At 40.7% G+C, this 19,190-nt stretch overlaps 1 protein-coding gene across 2 annotated transcripts in view; it reads right to left on the bottom strand.

Moving 5' to 3' along the window:
- Positions 1-19,190, bottom strand: part of FRMPD1 (FERM and PDZ domain containing 1) — a 76,548-nt gene that overhangs the window by 36,904 nt on the left and 20,454 nt on the right. The window contains exons 2-3 of one of the 2 annotated variants that reach the window (XM_081941303.1): positions 7,409-7,532; positions 5,596-5,733 (exon numbers count right to left, since the gene is read on the bottom strand). The gene's annotated coding sequence lies outside the window, so the exon portion shown is untranslated. The remainder of the gene's footprint in view (positions 1-5,595; positions 5,734-7,408; positions 7,533-19,190) is intronic. The other variant, XM_081941302.1, reaches the window with a different exon arrangement.

The following is a 19,190-nucleotide window of genomic DNA, read 5'->3' on the forward strand; positions in this document are numbered from 1 at the left end:
CTAGAGCTTTCTCCCACAGGGTGATTATATTACATCTGGGTTTTGCCTCTAATTGTATTGCTGACACTCTTCCACATGCTCCGTCCAAACATTACACAGGTTACTCATGAGATATTTGTCTTCAGAACCATGGAGAAGTTGCTCTTTCATGCACAGATTTATATCTGCCTTTAGGCTTAATGACATTAGGATGGCAGGATTCTGGCAGAAAGATAGCATGGCAGAAAGGTAAAAAAGACGCTTGGGAGTTGAGCATTCTGTCCACACAACTTTTTCTTGGTATGGTATAGTATGAATAATTTATCCATGCCTTCTTCTGGGTTGTTTTTCAACTTCTGCATCTTATTTGGACCTATGGCATTTTTTTATGCTCCCTCAAAGGAAGGAATCTAGAGCTGGTCTTGGGGAGATATCAGTGAGCCATTAAGGAGGGATTTGGAAAAGAGATTTTCCAATCCTGAGACAGAAGGAAGTATGAGAAGGAGATTCAAAACAAACCTGCCTTGATTTTGTTCACCATAAGATGGGACCGAGAAAAACTTGAACAGGATTCAAGATTTTGAGATTCCACCTGACTATAATAAACAGCATTCTTGGACTCTGCTGTGCCAATCACTTGACTTGGAAGGACCAAATCACTTGACTTGGAAGGACCAAAGTTCCTGCTAATTTCCAAGCACTGTCAAGGACAGCTGGATGCTGATAGGCTGGGTAAAATCCCAAAGAAGGAACCAGAGCTGAAGCAGAATCCATTAAATGTATGCTCAGAGTGAAATAGTGAATGTCCTTTCCACACTTCTCTAGTGTTACTGAACAATTATATTCTGGCTAGAGATTAAGAGGCTACTTATCAGCTGTTTTCAAGGAGCATATAATGCCACTCTTCCCAGACTGGTTGCCTTAAAGCTGTGATAAGGAGGCCACACTTCTATTAATGGCACATATGTGAAGGCACAAGCTTTTTCCTGGGAGAAGTCCCAGGACAGGTTGGCACCAGTGGCACCTTTCAAATCTAGAGCAAGGCACGAGAGTTCAGCTTCTACAACATGCAAAAAGCACATAATGCGGTTGAATAAGTAAGTACAGGATGTTAAGCTCTTGGGAGTATTTATTCCAAGCCTGTCAATCACAGAAGCTGATCTGTACACTCCTATTTCCCTCTGTGTCTGTAGAAAGTGATGAGTAGCGACAGGCAGAGAAATTATCCTGTACTTTATTCTAGTGCTTATTTCAGTTTGATTAATGACAATCTGTGGTGGAATTTTGAGGAGGCAATTGGAGCGAAATCCTCATTGCTGCGGAGTGTGATAGTCTTACACCTATTTAATTGTAAAGTGGCCTGATATTGTGTATCTCCTATCATTCATCCTACAATTATCTCTCCTGGAGTCTGCAGCCCTCTGAGCTTTCCTTACTCAGTTAAATCCCAATTTAGGCAAGGGCGAGGCAACTTTTACTGCTGTATTATCATTGAGAAACCCTTAATAAATTTGTCCAAATTGGTGGGGGGGGAAGTTTGAATAGGCAATTTGAACAGGGAGAGGACTCAATTAAAAAAAAAAAACCACTGGAGGAAAATGATGAGGTTGTATCTTAGTTCCAGATTTCAGCGTTTTCAGATCAACTTCCAGAAGTCTCAGGAGTTTCAAACTTGGCTGAAGATTTCATTTCCATGTTTATATTGCAGAGTCTACTGCATGATACCTAAACAAGAGAGGGGGGGACAGAATGAGGGGGGAGGGGAAGGAGGCTTTTCTTTGGGATAGAATGGCAAGCTAGGAAGGCTTCCTGTCTCCATCTTGAAATTAAAGTCCTTCTAGCTACTTATTTATTAGGTAGGTAAAGCCATGGAATCTGTTTGAATTTTAGGGTGGTATGGAAAACAACTCAAACACACAACAACCACTTTTTATGTGCTCTTTTCCCTCTTCTCTTTGACAATGCATGAATCTCCATCCCTATTATCTTTGTGCTTTGCTCCTTTTTTTTTTTTTTAACCATCTGGCAGACGGTACAGGATAATAAAAAACAAGGACAAACAGGTTGAAAAACAGCTTCTATCTCAGGGCAGTAACTACAGTATATTGAGTTCTACTGTATGGCGCAATACTAATGCAATATCGGGTTTCAATTCAATTGTATAGAATGTGAAGGATGTGTGTTTGTGGTTTATTTTTATAGTTATAATATACACTGAAGATGGCATTTAATTTTGTTGTACGAGGTGCAATGACAATAAAGTAACTTTTCTCCTTTTTGTTATTAATTAAAAAGCAACAAAAGGCAAATAACCACATATACTCACTGTATGAATGCAAACAATGCCCTTCAAAAAAAGCAGCTGCAGGACGTTTTGGAAAGAAGTAAGAGAGAAAGAGGGGTGGGGAAGTGAATGACTCCGTAACAATTTCTGTCTTAGAAGAGAAGGTAATACTTGTATGACCTTATCGCCATTAAGTATGACAGCTGACTGTTTTCTAGGCTTTCTTCAGGTTTTTGATTGAACATGTCACAATCTCAAAACAGCAGGCTTAACTAGCCAGTGTTATGACAGGGAATTCCTGGAGGCACAGGTCAAGGGGGTTGGATTAGATGATCTTCAAGATCCCTTTCCAGCCCATCCCCTATGTTTGTATCGTATAGAATACAAGGACACATTTCTCACACTATAATTTTTCTAACTGCCCAGAAGGCTTTCTGTTAGTCTGGCTTCCCTTTGTATTATGGGAGTCAGGTTGGTATATTTCTAAACAAACAAACAAACAAAAAACAACAACAATGCCTGGAGTGTTTGTATGTCTTCCACTTTGGTTATATTTCTATGGAATGAATATCTGATTTTTATTTGTGTATTTATTTATATTTAGGCAATGCGGGGGCTCAGTGGCTAAGATGTTGAGCTTGTCGATCAAAAAGGTCAGCAGTTCGGCGGTTTGAATCCCTAGCACTGCATAACGGGGTGAGCTCCCGTTACTTGTCCCAGCTTCTGCTAACCTAGCAGTTCGAAAGCATGTAAAAATGCAAGTAGAAAAATAGGAACTTTGGTGGGAAGGTGGTGTTCCGTGTGCCTTCAATGTTTAGTGATGCTGGCCACGTGACCACGGAGATGTCTTCGGACAGCGCTGGCTGTTCGGCTTTGAAATGGAGATGAGCACCGCTCACATATAATACAAGGTAAAATACAAAGTGGCTGCAGAAGATACTCTACTAAACAATATGGGTTTAGTCTCCTGATTGAATCTGAATTTCTGAATTGAATTGAGTTGTCAATTTCAGGTCAGATTGATCACCTCTGAATTATGGCATTTTACCTATGCACTGAAAAGCTTTTTTTCTGCAAATCTGCTTTGCAACAGCAGCAACAAAGTTGGCCATGGGCTGAGTTTTGCAACAAACTCTTGGAAATAAATGTACGATCACACTGAATGAATCTGGGAGCAAGATGCTGTTGCATAATTTCGCATTGTCTGTTAGGTTCCCTGTTTAGCTGGGAGGTCTAAAAAACAAGCATCTATTACAAAAAGATTATAAGGCTCTTACGTGCTTCCCTTGCTGTGATTCTTTAACTAGTTAGCTATTAATTTCTCACACTGAACCACTAGCAAGTTGCACGGACAATCAAAGAATTCCACTAAGTGATGGATGGGAACGTTATGATTTATTCCAGCACAATGTGTAAAGTTCTTAATGTGCAACGGTTGGAAAAAAAAACGCAGGGCTTTTGATTTGGAGATTTTAAAAAAAAGAAAAGAAAAGAAAGCAAAAGTGACAACGATGTTGAGCTGGATAGAAGGGCTTGGAGAGTTCAAAAATCTGCATCTGAATGTTGGTGTTTTCAATCACGCTGGTGGAGCCAAATGACCATTATACTTCCTACTCTTCCTCCCTTTTTTCAAAAAATAAAATAACTCAAGGCAGAAAACATACAGAATACTCCTTCTGACCCCTATTTTCCCCACAACACCACTGACAGGTTGAGCCCAATGTTGGGCTGAAACAGAATGACTGGCCCAAGATCACCCAGTTGGATTTCATATTTAAACCTCATAGTCTCTTGGCTTTTAGACCTACAACCACTTCATCAAACTGGCTCCTTCCCTTCCCCTCGTCTTCATTCTGATGATCCATCTTAACAGCTACATGAGAGGCAAGAGTAGCACTATTTTTTTCTCTATTGTGCACAGTCATATCATCTGAACTTGGTACAAAAATAACAAATGGAATGATCAAAGTAAAGATAAATTCATCTTTGCCTAATCTCATCAATCAACCCTATTTGGGAGAAATGAGGTAAGAGATAATATTAAAAATGTAAAAAACACCTCCATATTCTGGTCAAAAGAGAAACTCGCTTCATTCCTTTGAGATGTTTCTGAAGCCAAAGCTAGATTACAGTACACAATCCTAGCAAACTGCTGAATCAAGTGCATTCTCCTGCGGTGAGAGCTCAGCATTTCAGAGGATATTGATCATTCTATCATAATCTTTCCAAAGCTCTTGTGGTTAAAAGATAGGATAGCTTATGCTTGTTTGTTTTTCTCCCCCAGGGTGAAGCCACTTAAAATCAGAGAAGCACAATGTTGCTGCAAGAACAGCCATTCGTAAACTTTTTCCTCAAGCAGGAAGTTTGAATGCCCCAGGTCAACTAGAACAATGAGGTCCAGACTACCTGACAGTATATAAATCTCTATACACCTGGAGGAGGCAGGTATAAAAAGAAAGGGAGAAGGACAACAGCCAAACATTGATCTTCCCAAGAAGAGTTATACAAAAACAAATGCAAGTAATGAAGGAAGAGTTATTGGATATGAGGTGCATGACAAAGCACAAGTACTATAAAGGTAAAGGTTCCCCTTGCACATATGTGCTAGTTGTTCCCAACTCTAGGGGGCAGTCCTTATCCCCGTTTCAAAGCCAAAGAGCCAGCGCTGTCTGAAGACATCTCCGTGGTCATGTGGCTGGCATGACTAAACGCCAAAGGTGCACGGAACGCTGTTACCTTCCAACCAAAGATGGTTCCTATTTTTCTACTTGCATTTTTACATGCTTTTGAACTGCTAGGTTGGCAGAAGCTGGGATAAGTAATGGGAGCTCACTCCGTTATGTGGTGCTAGGGATTCGAATCACCGAACTGCCGACCTTTCTGATCGACAAGCTCAGCGTCTTAGCCACTGAGCTACCGCATCAAGTACTATATTACAGCATAATATGCCATTCTGCTGCTTTTTGGCAGTTGTCCAGAATTTTGTAGCTCAGTCTGGCACCTCCTCATCAGATTTAGGTGGTGGTGGAGAGGAAGAAAACAAGCTACTCTTTGCCACCCTGAAAGATGGTCTCCTAAACTTTGTGGACAGAAGCAAGTAAACAATGCTGTGCAAATTGTATGCTTAATCATATAGGTCTGCTCCCAGCATGCCTACCTAATTGCTTTTTAGTGGGTCTGAAACCTGTGTAAATAAGCATATCCAATAAATCTTATTAATCTCCAAAGACACGATGGGAATTGTGGAAAAATCAAGTTTGCAATTAAAACTGGAGGAGGAAAAAAAGAGGAGGAAAAAAATATATTGATTCCAACAATTTGCCAAAACTTACGTGTTTGTTCTTAATGTCAGCTTCAATCCAGCCAAACCACTCATATGTTTTGCATTTTAGGAACTCCCAGTTCAGTTTATAGCTCTGGACATCACCTGTTGCTGAACAGAGGAGACATCAGCCCATTTGCCTTTTAACCTGTGGTGAAAGATAAGCACAGAGTGAGGATTCAGGCAGGATTTTCCAGTAGTGCATAGTCTGAGGATGATCCCTTCCCTTCATGCTTTATGGACTTATCTGTTTTTGTAAGGCAGGACAAGAACAGCTATGACAACGTAATAAATACCTTCCCATGTAAACTTCCTGTTTCTAAGTGGCTATTGGCACCTCTAGTCTAGAAGCACATCTGGAAGTTCATAAGCAGGACATGAGATAGATCTTTCCATCTCTTTCCATATTTGGCATCTGGAAGTCTGTCCACTCTGAACCTCAAGACGCCACGTACCAATGATGGTGGTCAGTAGTCAGGTGCAAGCAACCAGATCCACATGTGTAGAGCTCAAGCTAACTACTTCATTATATTCTACCCGTTATACAGGAATCCTCCAGACTAATTTGCCTTCTCTTGAGAACAGATATGGTCCGGGGGGGGGGGGGGGGGCTGTCAGTCCTGAATCTCTTGCAATTGCACAATTCAAGGCTAATCCCTCACTTTGTGTCTTCCTCCCTGCCTGGTGGGCATTTCCCAACAGTAGTCGATGAATGTGTCTGTTAATTTCTTCAAAGCCAGTTTAATGATCATCACTCTTGAGGCAGAAAGCAAATTCCTTTAGCTAAGAATGTGTCCTGCTGATAAGATTCTTCTACTTGGTACCACTACAAGCATAAATGATGAATCCCTAACACCCTTACTTTTATTCCACTTATTCTCACAGTTGTTTTCTACCTCCTATGTCTTTTATTCTCTATATTGTAGGGAATTGTTTATATCACTCAACCCAAAGTTATAATGCAGTAGGAGAATCAGATATACAGGGCTTATTGGAGAACTTTATAACCAGCTATGATCCAAAACTCAGAGAGTAGAACTTAATGGGTTGTTAGAAGGTCTAATCAGTCATTGCTTAATGACAGGCCTAATGTCTAAATCCATAAAAGTTTGGCTGAAAACCACACTCTCCCTTCCTAATTCACAGTTTAAGAAAAATATGAATAACGACAATAATTTTTGCTTGGAAAGCTATATTTTAACTTCAAATAAATGGAGATTGTTTTAACAGGCAGAAGATTACAACACTTGTTTTCTACAGCTGAGTCTCAATAGCATTGGAACCACATTTCATGATCATCTTGCTTCTTTCATTAACTGGAAGACCTTTGATGATTTTAACCTCTACTATAATTCCCACCAATAGCTCTGAAGTCCAAACAAACACCAAGCTATTCCAATCACTACTCTTGTCGAAAAAACAAATCCAGGAAACTTTCCTTTGTCTGCACTAATAGAATATAAAGTTTGGTGTGGTACACATCAGTTACCTGCCAAAGCTACTGATTTTCACCGGAAAGATTGCAGTTAACTGCTTCAAAATACTTCCAGGGAATAGATTTATGGATATCACAGGTTTTATCACAGATATCCTACATTGTAGACAGAGAAGTGATGTATTTATTTATCTGCAAAGGTTTACATAGCACTCAGTCCACAAGACTGTGGATGGTTCACAAGGCAAAATATGCAATTCAATACCAGCAGAATAAAAAGATAGCAGCTACAGATCAACCATGAACCAGACAACTAAAAATCAATCTCCAAATATTCAGCGAAATAAGACTGTTTAATGATTCAAAGGAAAGCCAATAAGGAGACTACCTGATGCACCTCAGGAAATAAATTGTTTCACAACATCTCGCCAATGAGAAGACTTGCCTTTAGGTCCATGCCCCTTTGATCTCTTGTGTTGGCAATCCTAAGCAACCTCATTTCTTCTGTTGCCCTGCAACCAAGATATGTAGAGATTTGTAAGTAATAATCAGCACCGGGCCTGGAAACTCACTAATGGCCAACAAATTAACCAGATAATAGGTGTTACATAACACTGGCAACTCTCATCTCCAAATATCCTGGTTGATTCACCTTGCACAAGCTGATCTTTACAGATTATCTTCAAAGACAGAGCATAAATGATGGCTTTCATGGTCCAGGTAGGGCTTCAACTACTACCAGAGAAATAAGTGTAAAGGTCCTTTTGGCCATGGCTTCCCTCCATTGCTCCACCTAGAGCCCAGAAGAAACCTCAGGCTGTGGACAAGGTGAGAACAATCATCAGTGGAGCCTGAGGAATCACTGACGTTTCTGAACAAATAATAATCTTGTCTTTCTGGGATTCAACCTATGGGCTTATTTTGGCCCATCCAGATCCACAACGTCTTCTCTCTGAGTGAGAATTCTCCCATTTTTTTATGCACTGCCTAGAGTCTCGTTTGGTGAGATTGGAAGGCTATACAAATTTAATTAATAAATAAACACTTCTGATTTGGCCAAGGCTAGCAGTGTGCAACCGAGTGTCATCCACATACTGATATCTCATCCCAAATACTTCTAGGTATTTTCACATAATGTTAAATAGAAATGAAGCGGAAATTGAGCTTTGAGGGAGTCCATGTTAGAATAATTATGGGCTTGACTTCTTCACTTAATAATGACTGAAAACTCCACAGTAACAGGAAACAGTACCATAATAAAATGGTGTCCCCATTTCCCAACCCTATAGGCCAGCGACCCCCAACCTTTTGGGCACCAGGGACCAGTTCCATGGAGAGAGGATTTTCTGTGAACTGAAGGGGGGGAGGGGTCATGTGCTGCCTGCATTCTGCAGATGAGGCTTTGTTTCAGTGATGGGTTTCAATTTATTTTACTACCGGTTTGCTAGTGCTTCTGTGCATGCGCAGAAGCGTCCAGGTAGGCGGGCAGAGCCTCCTGCCACTGCCACTACCGGTTCGCCTGATCCGGGGCGAACGGGCAGAAACCCACCTCTGCTTTGTTTGCAGGAGGGGTTGTGGATCTCTGCTATAGGCAGTTCAGTAAGATTCCATGGGCAGTAGTATTAAGATAGTAAGCAGTCTGATGATAAGACAAAGAGGAGCAGACTCTCAGGTTACTCAACCAAGTCAACCAATGCTGTTTTTGTCTCATGCCTGAGTCTGAGTCCAGAGTGGAAGGGATCTAGATAATGGGCTTCACCAATTACTACAGTTGATTCACCATTACTATCTCCAGCGTCTTCCTCCAAAAGGGAAGGTTAAATACCTGGCAAAGGTTAGCTTGATAAAGATAGAGTTTTTTCAAGGAATAGCATATCACCATTTCTTCCAAAGCTGAAGTACTACGTCTCCTCTCAAAGAAACATTCACCACCTCTTGACTCTAGCTACTCATACTAGAAGAAGCCATGAAGGGCATAGATCTAGCCACATGTGGTGGAAATTTTATTGCAGAAGATTCTATGCTGTTACTCGGTCTGCACAAGGTTGAATGACTGTGTCACAAGATGTTATCCCAGATCACATTAGACTCCATTGAAAAGGTGTCTGAGGGATATGAGTTGTCAGGGGAAAAACACCCTGAAGGAAAATGAGGTCTATGGACCGGGCTGATTCCCAGCAGCATATCATTTAAGATGTTAAGAAAAGAAAAGAAAAGTCTTTGAGAAGTATATTCTAATTAATAAACAAACTTTAATATGAAAATAATAAAAGTAAATAAAACAGAAAGTTAACTAAATGTTACATTTTGAAAATAAATGTTCCATCTGCCAGCATGCTTGGCAGTCGGACAAAGAACAAAAGGAAAGCTCTGGAATGTGTGAAGACATGCGCAATAAATCACTTTCAGATAACTTTTTTTATGACCTGCGCAATAAAGCTTTCTCAGTTTAACTCTTCAGTGTCAGTTTCAGTCAGTTCATGTCTAGCAAACTTTTTAACATCGTGACATGAGTCACCTTATTTGCAAAGAATCTAGCAAACATGCTACAAAGACCAGCAGAAACATTGTCCTTGACCATTCCTTCCTGAAATGAACAAGTCATCCTGGCCACTGAGCATAATTATACTTTTAACTTTCCTGTAGGGTGCATACTCACTTTTTTTCCAAAACCACAACTTTCCCCCTCTCAAAAATTCTTGCTGAATCTTTTGTAAACAAAATTGAGGTAACAAAATTGATTCCATCACTGGCCATTGGGGGCGAACATCTGGCCCCCGTGGATCGGGTACGCAATTTGGGTGTCCTCCTAGATGCCCGGCTGTCAATGGACGACCATGTGACAGCCGTGGCAAGGGGGGAGTTTCACCAGGTTCGCCTGGTGCGCCAATTGCGTCCCCTATTGGACCGGAACGCCGTTCGCACAGTCACCCATGCGCTTGTGACGTCCCGGCTAGACTACTGTAACGCTCTCTACATGGGGCTCCCTTTGAGATACACCCGAAGACTGCAGTTGGTTCAGAATGCGGCCGAGCGGGCAGTCTCGGGAGTCGCTAGATACTCCCACGTAACACCTCTCCTGCGCGGGCTGCACTGGCTACCTGTAGCCTTTTGGGTGCGTTTCAAGGTGCTGATTATCATCTTCAAAGCGCTCCATGGCACAGGGCCTAGTTATTTGCGGGATCGTATCCTGCCCCACACATCCCTTTGGCCGATTCGCTCACACAGAGAGGGACTCCTCCGGGTGCTGTCCACTAGGCTGTGCCAGCGGGCGGCGCCCAGGGGAAGGGCCTTCTCTGTGATGGGCCCAACCCTCTGGAGTGACCTTCGCCCTGATATTAGAACAACCACGGACCTCCGCTCCTTCCGTAAGAAGCTCAAAACCCACCTGTTTAATCTAGCCGGCTTGGCCTAATTCCAGCTCTCCCACCTCAGTCTGTATTTTTAAATTTCACGGGTTGGTCTTAGGCTAAGTTTTTAATTTTTATAAATTTGTACAGGGGTTTAAAGTTTAATTCGATTTTAACTATATTTATGATTATTTGTATGGTTTTTAATTTGGTACCTGTACACCGCCCTGAGTCCCTTCGGGGAGAGGGGGCGGTCTAGAAATCAAATCAAATAAATAAATAAAATAACTCTCAGATGAAGTGCACTTGTATTTTTAATACAAGGTAACCCTTCCCCCTACCATGATTAAATAATGTTATGAACTGGGGTCTTCCAATTGATCAAATTCTTAATATATCCCACTTGCTTCTATGGATGGTAAATTTCTGTTTCAAGGTCAAACGCCAGTAAACAAAGCAGAAATAAACAGCCTAGATTTGCTGATTGATCTGGATATCAATCAATCAAAAACTGAACTATTGCTAATTAACTTAGATCAATTTCCTTCCTGTTCTATTTATGCGGACTACTCTATCAGAGGGAAGAACTACAAGGAAGGCACTGCTCTACAGGGAAATGATCTAGAAAACACAATTGTTTAGATCAATGTTAGGCATACCCCATAGTAGAATCGGGAGGATTGTGATATACAAGCATTGGTCTCAACGAAAACAAAATCCAGTCAAACATCAATTCTAGGATATTGAGTTCCTCAGGTGTATGTTTTCATGAGAAACAGTTGGGGTTTCTCTCAAAGAATTGAAATGCCATTTTCCTGCTGTATCAGGCTCTTGATCTCTCTTCAGAAACAAATAATCCTTAAAAGCCAGAGCTTGCAAAACAGTTCTAAATGAACAAAAATTCTAAAAGTGCAGCTGGCGTGCTTAAAAGCTTTTGTTCAAGTGATGCACTGCCTGCAATAATTACCATCGAGAGGCACATGGTGCTCTTCCATCAACTCTAGGACATGAGCTACAAGAGAAAAATCCCATTTGAGCTGATCCCTTGCATTAGCCACGCCAGTTGTTAGAAATTCATCACATCTCGTTTGGAAAGCAACTTGAGGCAACCCAGCTGCAACCAGTAGCTTCCTTGGCTTCCAAAGTCATCTTTCCATTGAAATGCAAAAACGGGGCAAGAAATCACAAAACATCAAAGGTTTGTGACTTTGATAAATCACACACAATTCTGCTGTAGTGGTTTTTTTTTCCTTTTCTGAAAATAATTTCCATGTACATAAACAGGAATTTTTCTCAGAATAATATTCATTTTGAGAGAATTCACCTATCCCCAAAGAATGAGGCTTAATGACTCCCATCTATGAATATCTGAAGAAACCTCTCTCTATATTTTATTTATATTACACGTTGCTAACTACATTGTAGTTTTGGTACACCGATACCTAAATATTTAATGGATTCAGTACAGAGGTGGGTTGCTAATTTTTTCACTACCAGTTCGGGTGCGCTCCCGTGCTTGCTCGCACATGATGCTTCTGTGCATGTGCAGGAGAGAGTCCGGGCGGGTGGGATGGCACCTCCCATCACCGCTACTATCGGTTCAGCCTATCAAGGCTGAACTGGCAGCAATCCACCTCTGATTCCGTAACAATACAGAATTGGTATTCCTAGAATAGAATAGAATTCTTTATTGGCCAAGTGTGATTGGACACACAAGGAATTTATCTTTGGTGCATATGCTCTTGGTGTACATAAAAGAAAAAAAATAAGAAAAAAATACTTTTTTGTTTAGAAAAATTCTATCGGTTTCTTCAATTCCTAGATATCGTTATAGAAAATGCAATTATCAGTTAATGAGGGAGGCTTTGGTTTTCTGAATCTGGAGTTACATTATCATGCTTCCTATTGTCAGCAGAGCAGTAAGTAAATCTTTATTACCGTCAAAGACCAGCAATACACATTAGTTTTTACAATATGTTAAAAAGTACTGACATTAAGATATAATTAAAAAGTATTGACGTTAAAAGTGGAAAATAACATACATGTTCTCAGATTGTTGGGGTCACTCCCTGGTTTACCTGGGTGCAACGCTGTTAAGTATAGGAGTAAATACAATGGTCCAAAGATTGTTAGAGATATGTCCAGATAATTGGTACAAGATGACAACTATACTTCTGTAGCCAATTTTTTTCTTATGGACATTGCAGCAACACAGAACTTTGCCACTGCATACGTAGTAACTGGGTTAGTGTCCTGGAGGAGAAAGCCTAGATAAAAATTGTCTGCCCTCCCTGGCAATCTTTCTAATAAGGGGAGAATATGTGCAGACCTACAAGCTCTGTATAGCTCGCAGTGTAATACAACATGTGAATTATCTTCCACTTCTCCTTCACATATACAAACCCGTTCTGCTATAGGTGTTCTCTTATACCTGCCCTGGAGGAGTGCTGAAGGAAGAATGTTAAATCTGGCTCTGAAGAAGACTATTCTTTGTTTTGGGAAGATCAGGTCATTTAGATATCTTGCCGATTCCCACACACCCTGTTTGATTCTGTCCCTACTGTGGAGAGGCAACCTATTTAGTTCTTCTTGGAACTCCATGTCTTTCACTCTATTAATTACTATTTGCTTTGCTTGATCAAAGGGACATTAAGAATAATGGTGAGAACCCATAAGAGCCCAGTTTGTGATCAATTGCCTGTTTCCAGGGGGAGGGGAAATTGTCAGTCAACGTTAGTGGGGACAGTCCCTCTGGAAAGAAATGCATTTTAAGCCAATGAATGATCATCATCTTCCAGGCTCTTACCTGAATTTGAGGCATGCCTGTCTCAATTCTTAACTGGGCATTTGGAATTCCATTGGGTGCAGCTAAGATGGCTCACAGGAATTTGGTTTGTATGGTTTCTAGCAAATCTTTCTTTGCATGGATTCCTGTTTGTGCCCCATATAGAATTTGTGCCAATGTTGTGGCCTCAAAAAGTTTTAAGGCAGCCGGTACTAACTGACCTCCACCTGTATAAAAGAAATGTTTAATTGCATTTGAGGACCTACTTGCAATGTATGATCCAGGTGTGCCTTCCATATCCCTTGCGAGTGGAAAACAACCCCAAGGTATCTGAATGTTCTAACCTGTTTCAAACTATGTCCTTCTATTTTCCAGGAGTATTGGCTTGGTCTTTTAGCAAAAACTAAAACATTTGATTTATCAAAGTTAAGGACCAGCTTGTTTTGCCTGCAATAGCCAAGTGTTGCCCTAATTGCTTTCTTCAGTCCTACAGGGGTTTGTGAAATGATAGCGGCATCATCAGCATATAAGAGAATTGGCACTTTGCGTTGTGCTAGGTTAGGAGGATGGAAATCAGGGTTCTTTAAGAGATCGATCAGGGGATTGATATAGAAGTTAAAAAGGGAAGGGGACAGAATGCAACCCTGCCGTACCCCTTTTTGTACCCTTACAAAACGGTTAAACTCCCTTGGGGATTGCACCTCACTTTCAAGGTGGAATTGGCATACAATTTTTGTATGAGGAAGAGGAGGCGTTTATCGATAGTGGTGCATTTTAATTTCTCCCAGAGGGTGATCCTGGATATTGAATCAAAGGCCTGCTTAAAATCAAGGAAGGCCACAAAAAGAGAGGATTTTTTTATATATATGTTTTTTTGTACTAAATGGTGGAGTACCAAGATATGATCCACCGTAGATCTTCCTTCTCTAAAACCGGCTTGTTCGTCTTTGATTATTCCCCCTGAAATTAGCCAATCTTGAAGTTCATAATTTAGGTGTTTGACATACAGTTAACTATTAACTTATTAACAGTGATGCTAAAAGTGGAGCCCACCAACTAGCGTTCTTTTTTATTATTTCTGGCAGGACATTATCAGCCTCGGGTGCCTTATTAGCCTTTAGGGCTCCGATCAACTGGTATATCTCTTGTGGTGTAACAGGGGGCCAGTAAGGAGTTTGGTCCAAACTAGCTTGGCTCTCCTTGGTTACATAGTCAGGATCTGTATAAAGCTCCCTAAAATACTCTTCCCAGGCATGAATCGGAACCTGATTTGTTGGGGGTAGGGGAGGTTTTCCCAATCCTCTGGTGGTGTACCAAAAAAGGGATGTATTTTTTGTCCTGACTGCTGTAATTAGTCTATGCCAAGACTCCTTCAGAGCCGCACTTTTCTTTTCTTTTCGAAGGTTCTTATATTGTGCTTTCAGCTGCTTTAAATAGTAAGTGTAATCCTCAAAGGGGGCACTTTTACTTTTCTTGTATTCCATATTATATATCCATTTTAGTTGCACGCAATCTCTATCGAGCCATTTTTTGTTCTTTGAAACCGGCCTTTTGGAGTGAGCTAGTGATCTGTTACTGAGAACCGAATTCAAATTTAAAATCAAGGATTCAAACCCCTCTAGGTAAGATCCTCCACACTTATTTCTTAGTAGAGATGTATGTAGCTCTATGGTTTCAAGGGCTAACATCCAATTGGTAACTTCCTTAGCGTTTTTCTCGTTCCATTTAATTTTTACCTGGGCATTTTGAGTCTCTAACCTGGGTAGGTAGGCTGTGCCTGCCCTTAGAGATTTCTGGTGCAATGTGAGAGTAAGGAGTATTGTATTACGATTGCTTTCCAGTCGAGAGTCTACCATAATCTTCTGTAAGAACTTCAGGTGGTCATATGATATTATCCAGTAATCAACTGTAGATTTTCTTCCTGCTCCCCGATAAGTATATTCTGCTGGAAAGTCACCCCACGGGGACCCGTTAAGTATACAAAGATCCAAACGTACAGTCATTTGTCTTACACACAAACCTGCCCAATTAGCTTTAGGGTCTTTAAATTGTCTGGAATGCGAAGATTCTCCTGTTACATTTTCATCATAGTGAATCTTAAAATGATTAAATAATAATTGATCATTTGGTCCCATTCTAGCATTTAAGCCCCCCCCCCTAATTATGGCAGTTTTAGGGAATTTGGCTAAAATCTTCTATGCTGTCCCAAATCTTGTTAATCACATTATTCTTATTAAGTGGAGGAATATACATATTAAAAAGCAAAATCTCCACCTGTTTAAATAAGAGTAATGTAGTTACAACCCATGGCTGGAAAGGTGGCAGTGGTACACATTTAAATTGCAAGGATGTATTAACTAATGTCACAATATCCCTTTATCTCCCCCCCCCACCTTGCTTGGGACAGCCGGGATTGAGTTAACCCAATAGCCATCTAACTGAATCTCTGTGGAGGCCCAGGTTTCCTGCAAGAAGAGGATGTCAAATTGTGATATATAATCAAAAAAGAGTTGGTCTTTTGATGGAACAGACCAACCTGCTATATTCCAGGTTATAAGGGAAAGTGGGTCATCTTTTGCAGCTCATCTGGAAACTTGATTTATACAAAGGGAAGTTGTCTGGTTGTTACCATGGATTGAGGTGTCATCGCACACCAAATTGGCCTTCTTTAAAAATAGGGAGGACCCGTCTAGGTCATGTGTAGACTCTTGAGGAACTTGTTCAGGGTAAGAGGTTTTAGCACCAGCTAACAGAGCTTGCCATTCCGATGCCTCTTCTCTGGTGTAGGACAAGGCGTTATTAGGTCGTCTTTCATTCTTTGAGATAGTGGCTCTGACGTGGGTCGATTCTCAGTTTCTTGGTTTGGTGCTAAAGGTGTCATGGGATATTCACACAGGGATGAAAACATCTCCATCTCTACTGGGATCTCTAATACCCCCTTTGGATCTTGGCTTCTATTTTCCATGACCTTGTATTCATGTAATCCCTTGTCCTCTGGGGGACAAGTGAGAGGCTCAATTATTGGGGAAACCAGATCTATAAGCGGTTCTGCTGTGTCCATTGTGACCAATAAGGATTTCTTTAAATTTTCTAACTTGTATAATATATTGTCTTGTTCTTTCCTTGGGAGAGCGCCAAAGGCGTTAATGAGACCAGCTTCTGTGCTGTTAAGTATCTCTTCACCGGGCAGGGCTGGTTGACTCCCACTGTCTTTCTCTCTCTTTTCCAAGGTTGAAAATGAGGAGGAGTCAGCCACCTTGGGAGCTTGCATATTAGCTATTAACGGAGTAACCCTTTCCTCACCAAAGACTCTGATGGGAAAGATTTGGAAAGAGGCTAAATTTGCCTTCATCTTGAATAACATCTGTGGTATGGTGGGCTGTTTGTGAAAGACAGGAGAATCCGCTTCCAATTTGGGGCCTCAGGTAACCACTCCACAGCACAGAGATCAATCATGCCCCTATGACAGTGAAGAAACTGGCTTAGGGAATTTAGTATTGCACTTCTGGAATTCCAACATCCATAATTAAGTCCGTTCATATGGATTCTAAAAGCTATCCGTTGGGTTTGTTGTAATTGAGGGAGGGATGCTTTCCTGATTTCTTCTTTATTGATACCTGTCAGCAGAGCAGATCTGAATGCAGTCTGTAATGATTAGAGCAAGGGTGCTTTGCATAGTAACTAATGTATAAAGTTTGGAATGAAGCAACCGTGTTTCTCTCCCCCCTGCCCATGTCTCCTCTCCTTCTATAAATATCTAATAAACATGTTTCTTTCCAGAACATTATAAAACACCACAGATTTCATTGCAGGTAGTGGGCTGCAGTTTAAAACTTTATCACAATATTTTCCTAGCAGTAGCAATAGCACTTAGACTTATATACCGCTTCATAGTGCTTTACAGCCCTCTCTAAGCAGTTTATAGAGTCAGCCTATTGCCCCCAACAATCTGGTCCTCATTTTACTCACCTCAGAAGGCTGAGTCAATCTTGAGCCCGTGAGAATCAAACTACTGGCAGTAGGCAGAATTAGTCTGCAATACAGCATTCTAACCACTGCACCACCATGGCTCTTTCTCTTAACTTTTGCTTTTTCACATTAACAGTATTTCAGTAGACAAGTTGCTTAATCTAGAGTCTTTTATTTAAACATTGCATGCATATATTACTTGCTTGCAGGGAAAAACAGTATACCAATTAATTTTTAAAAGATCCCAGGTTTTGAAGGGACACACAATAGAAAGGCTGAAAAGATTAACTGCCTATTGTGGCTTACATTGAGAGGCTGTAAGAGCAAACAGTAATGTCACCTTCTTTTCTCTAACTGAAATGGAGGCTGTGAGCACAATCCTTCTTAATTCTGCGTTAATTCAATTTCATCAAAGGCAAAAGGCTCTAATTTTCAAAGTCTCCCCTTCTAAACCCTTATCGTATTAGTGGTAAGCCTATAAGAGGTGGCCTTCAAAGAAGTATCTCTTCTCAACTGAAGACAGGAGTGCCTTCAAAAAATTTTCCCCATGTATCCTGATTTATTCATGCTAACAATAAGACCGATGCCCTTGTCCTGCCCAAGAGCTGCACATCAAATTTCTGGCATCTACAGATTTTATAAAACATTCTCCTACTATGTGCATCTTCCAAGTAATACTTAGTAAATCTAACATGTAAATCAAGAACCATCTAGATTGGTAACTTTCATAGGCTGTGAGGCTGCTTTATACAGAGATATCATTTGTGGCTAATCCTGGGCACATTTGATTGTGCAATATGAGTCCCAATGCATTTAAATCAGCCTGAAGACGACCATTGTATGTTGCAAAATCCAAAAATGTTCGTTCACTGTTCTACACAACAAACCTCTGCTAGTTCAAAGCTAGTTCTGTCCAGGTTTGAGAAAACTGACCTGAGCTTCCAACTACTGAAGGAAACACTAGATTGATGGCACTCAGTACCTCATAAAAAAGGTCAGGTTTGAGATTTACAAGAGTTTGATCAGAACTTGTTACTCTTGTCAGGGACAAGACCAGCAAAGTACTAGGCTTGCTTGCTTGCTTCTTTCTTCCCTCCCTCCCTTCTAGACCCAGCTGGAATAGTTATTTTTTCCCAGTACAGTACTCTGCACTATTTTGGACGTGAAGGGAAAAAAGTGCTTTGAGTTACCTGGGGGCAGGTGTAGCACTGCTCAGCAATTCTTTCAACTGCATTCAACTTTTTCTGGGCTCGTGTAGCAGCTAGTCAAACTATCTTGGGAAAATAGGCAGTATACATGTGCTGTACAGCCAAATTGAAAATGCCCATTTTGGCAAGACTCTGGTCCTCAAATTATACATGTTTTTTGAATCAACCCAGTTAATGATCTTTCCTATGTACTGTAGGTAAGTACTTGTTGCAAAAATGTTCTCCTGGTTTTAGCAGAACATCTAAGTTAGCTGTACCTGTGCAGAAGTGAAACTTGGAAAGTGTCTTAAGAACAAAACCAGGCCAACCTTTGAAGAGCAAGAGAGGTGATGATTTGTTAATACTGGCAAGGAGCCTCTTTTGTGTGTGAGGCATTGTGCCAGTCATAGTTTTCCAAAATGCAACTAGCACTCATTAAGTAAACAGCCTGACACTGAAACACAATGTCCACTGTGTTTAGAACAGGAACAGAAGGCAAATATCTTGAAACTTTGAGTGATGGAGGAGGCGCTAAGAAAGTTGTAGGTTCTTCATGACCAAAAGGCGTGATTATTGCAGGCTGAAGTTCCTCCTGGTCTTGTTTGCTACTGTTTAGTCCTTATGTTTGTTTGCGTGATAAACAAATTATTTATATAATTATCAGATAAGTATTCCTTTACGGATCTGAGGTGATTTTTCAACATTTAATCCTTTTTCATTTACTGAAACCTTGGGGAAAGCAGATATCAGGGGCCCTCCTGCTTCCCATAATCCACTGAAGGTCTCACCCATTTTATCAACACTTTCTGCATATTATTTGTACACTTGATCAGTTTCAACCTCCAGAGTCCAGGTTTAATTTTCCCACAAATAAAATGA

Source organism: Natrix helvetica (genome assembly GCF_964273705.1).
Source record: "Natrix helvetica genome assembly, chromosome: 2".
NCBI classification, from domain to species: domain Eukaryota; kingdom Metazoa; phylum Chordata; class Lepidosauria; order Squamata; family Natricidae; genus Natrix; species Natrix helvetica.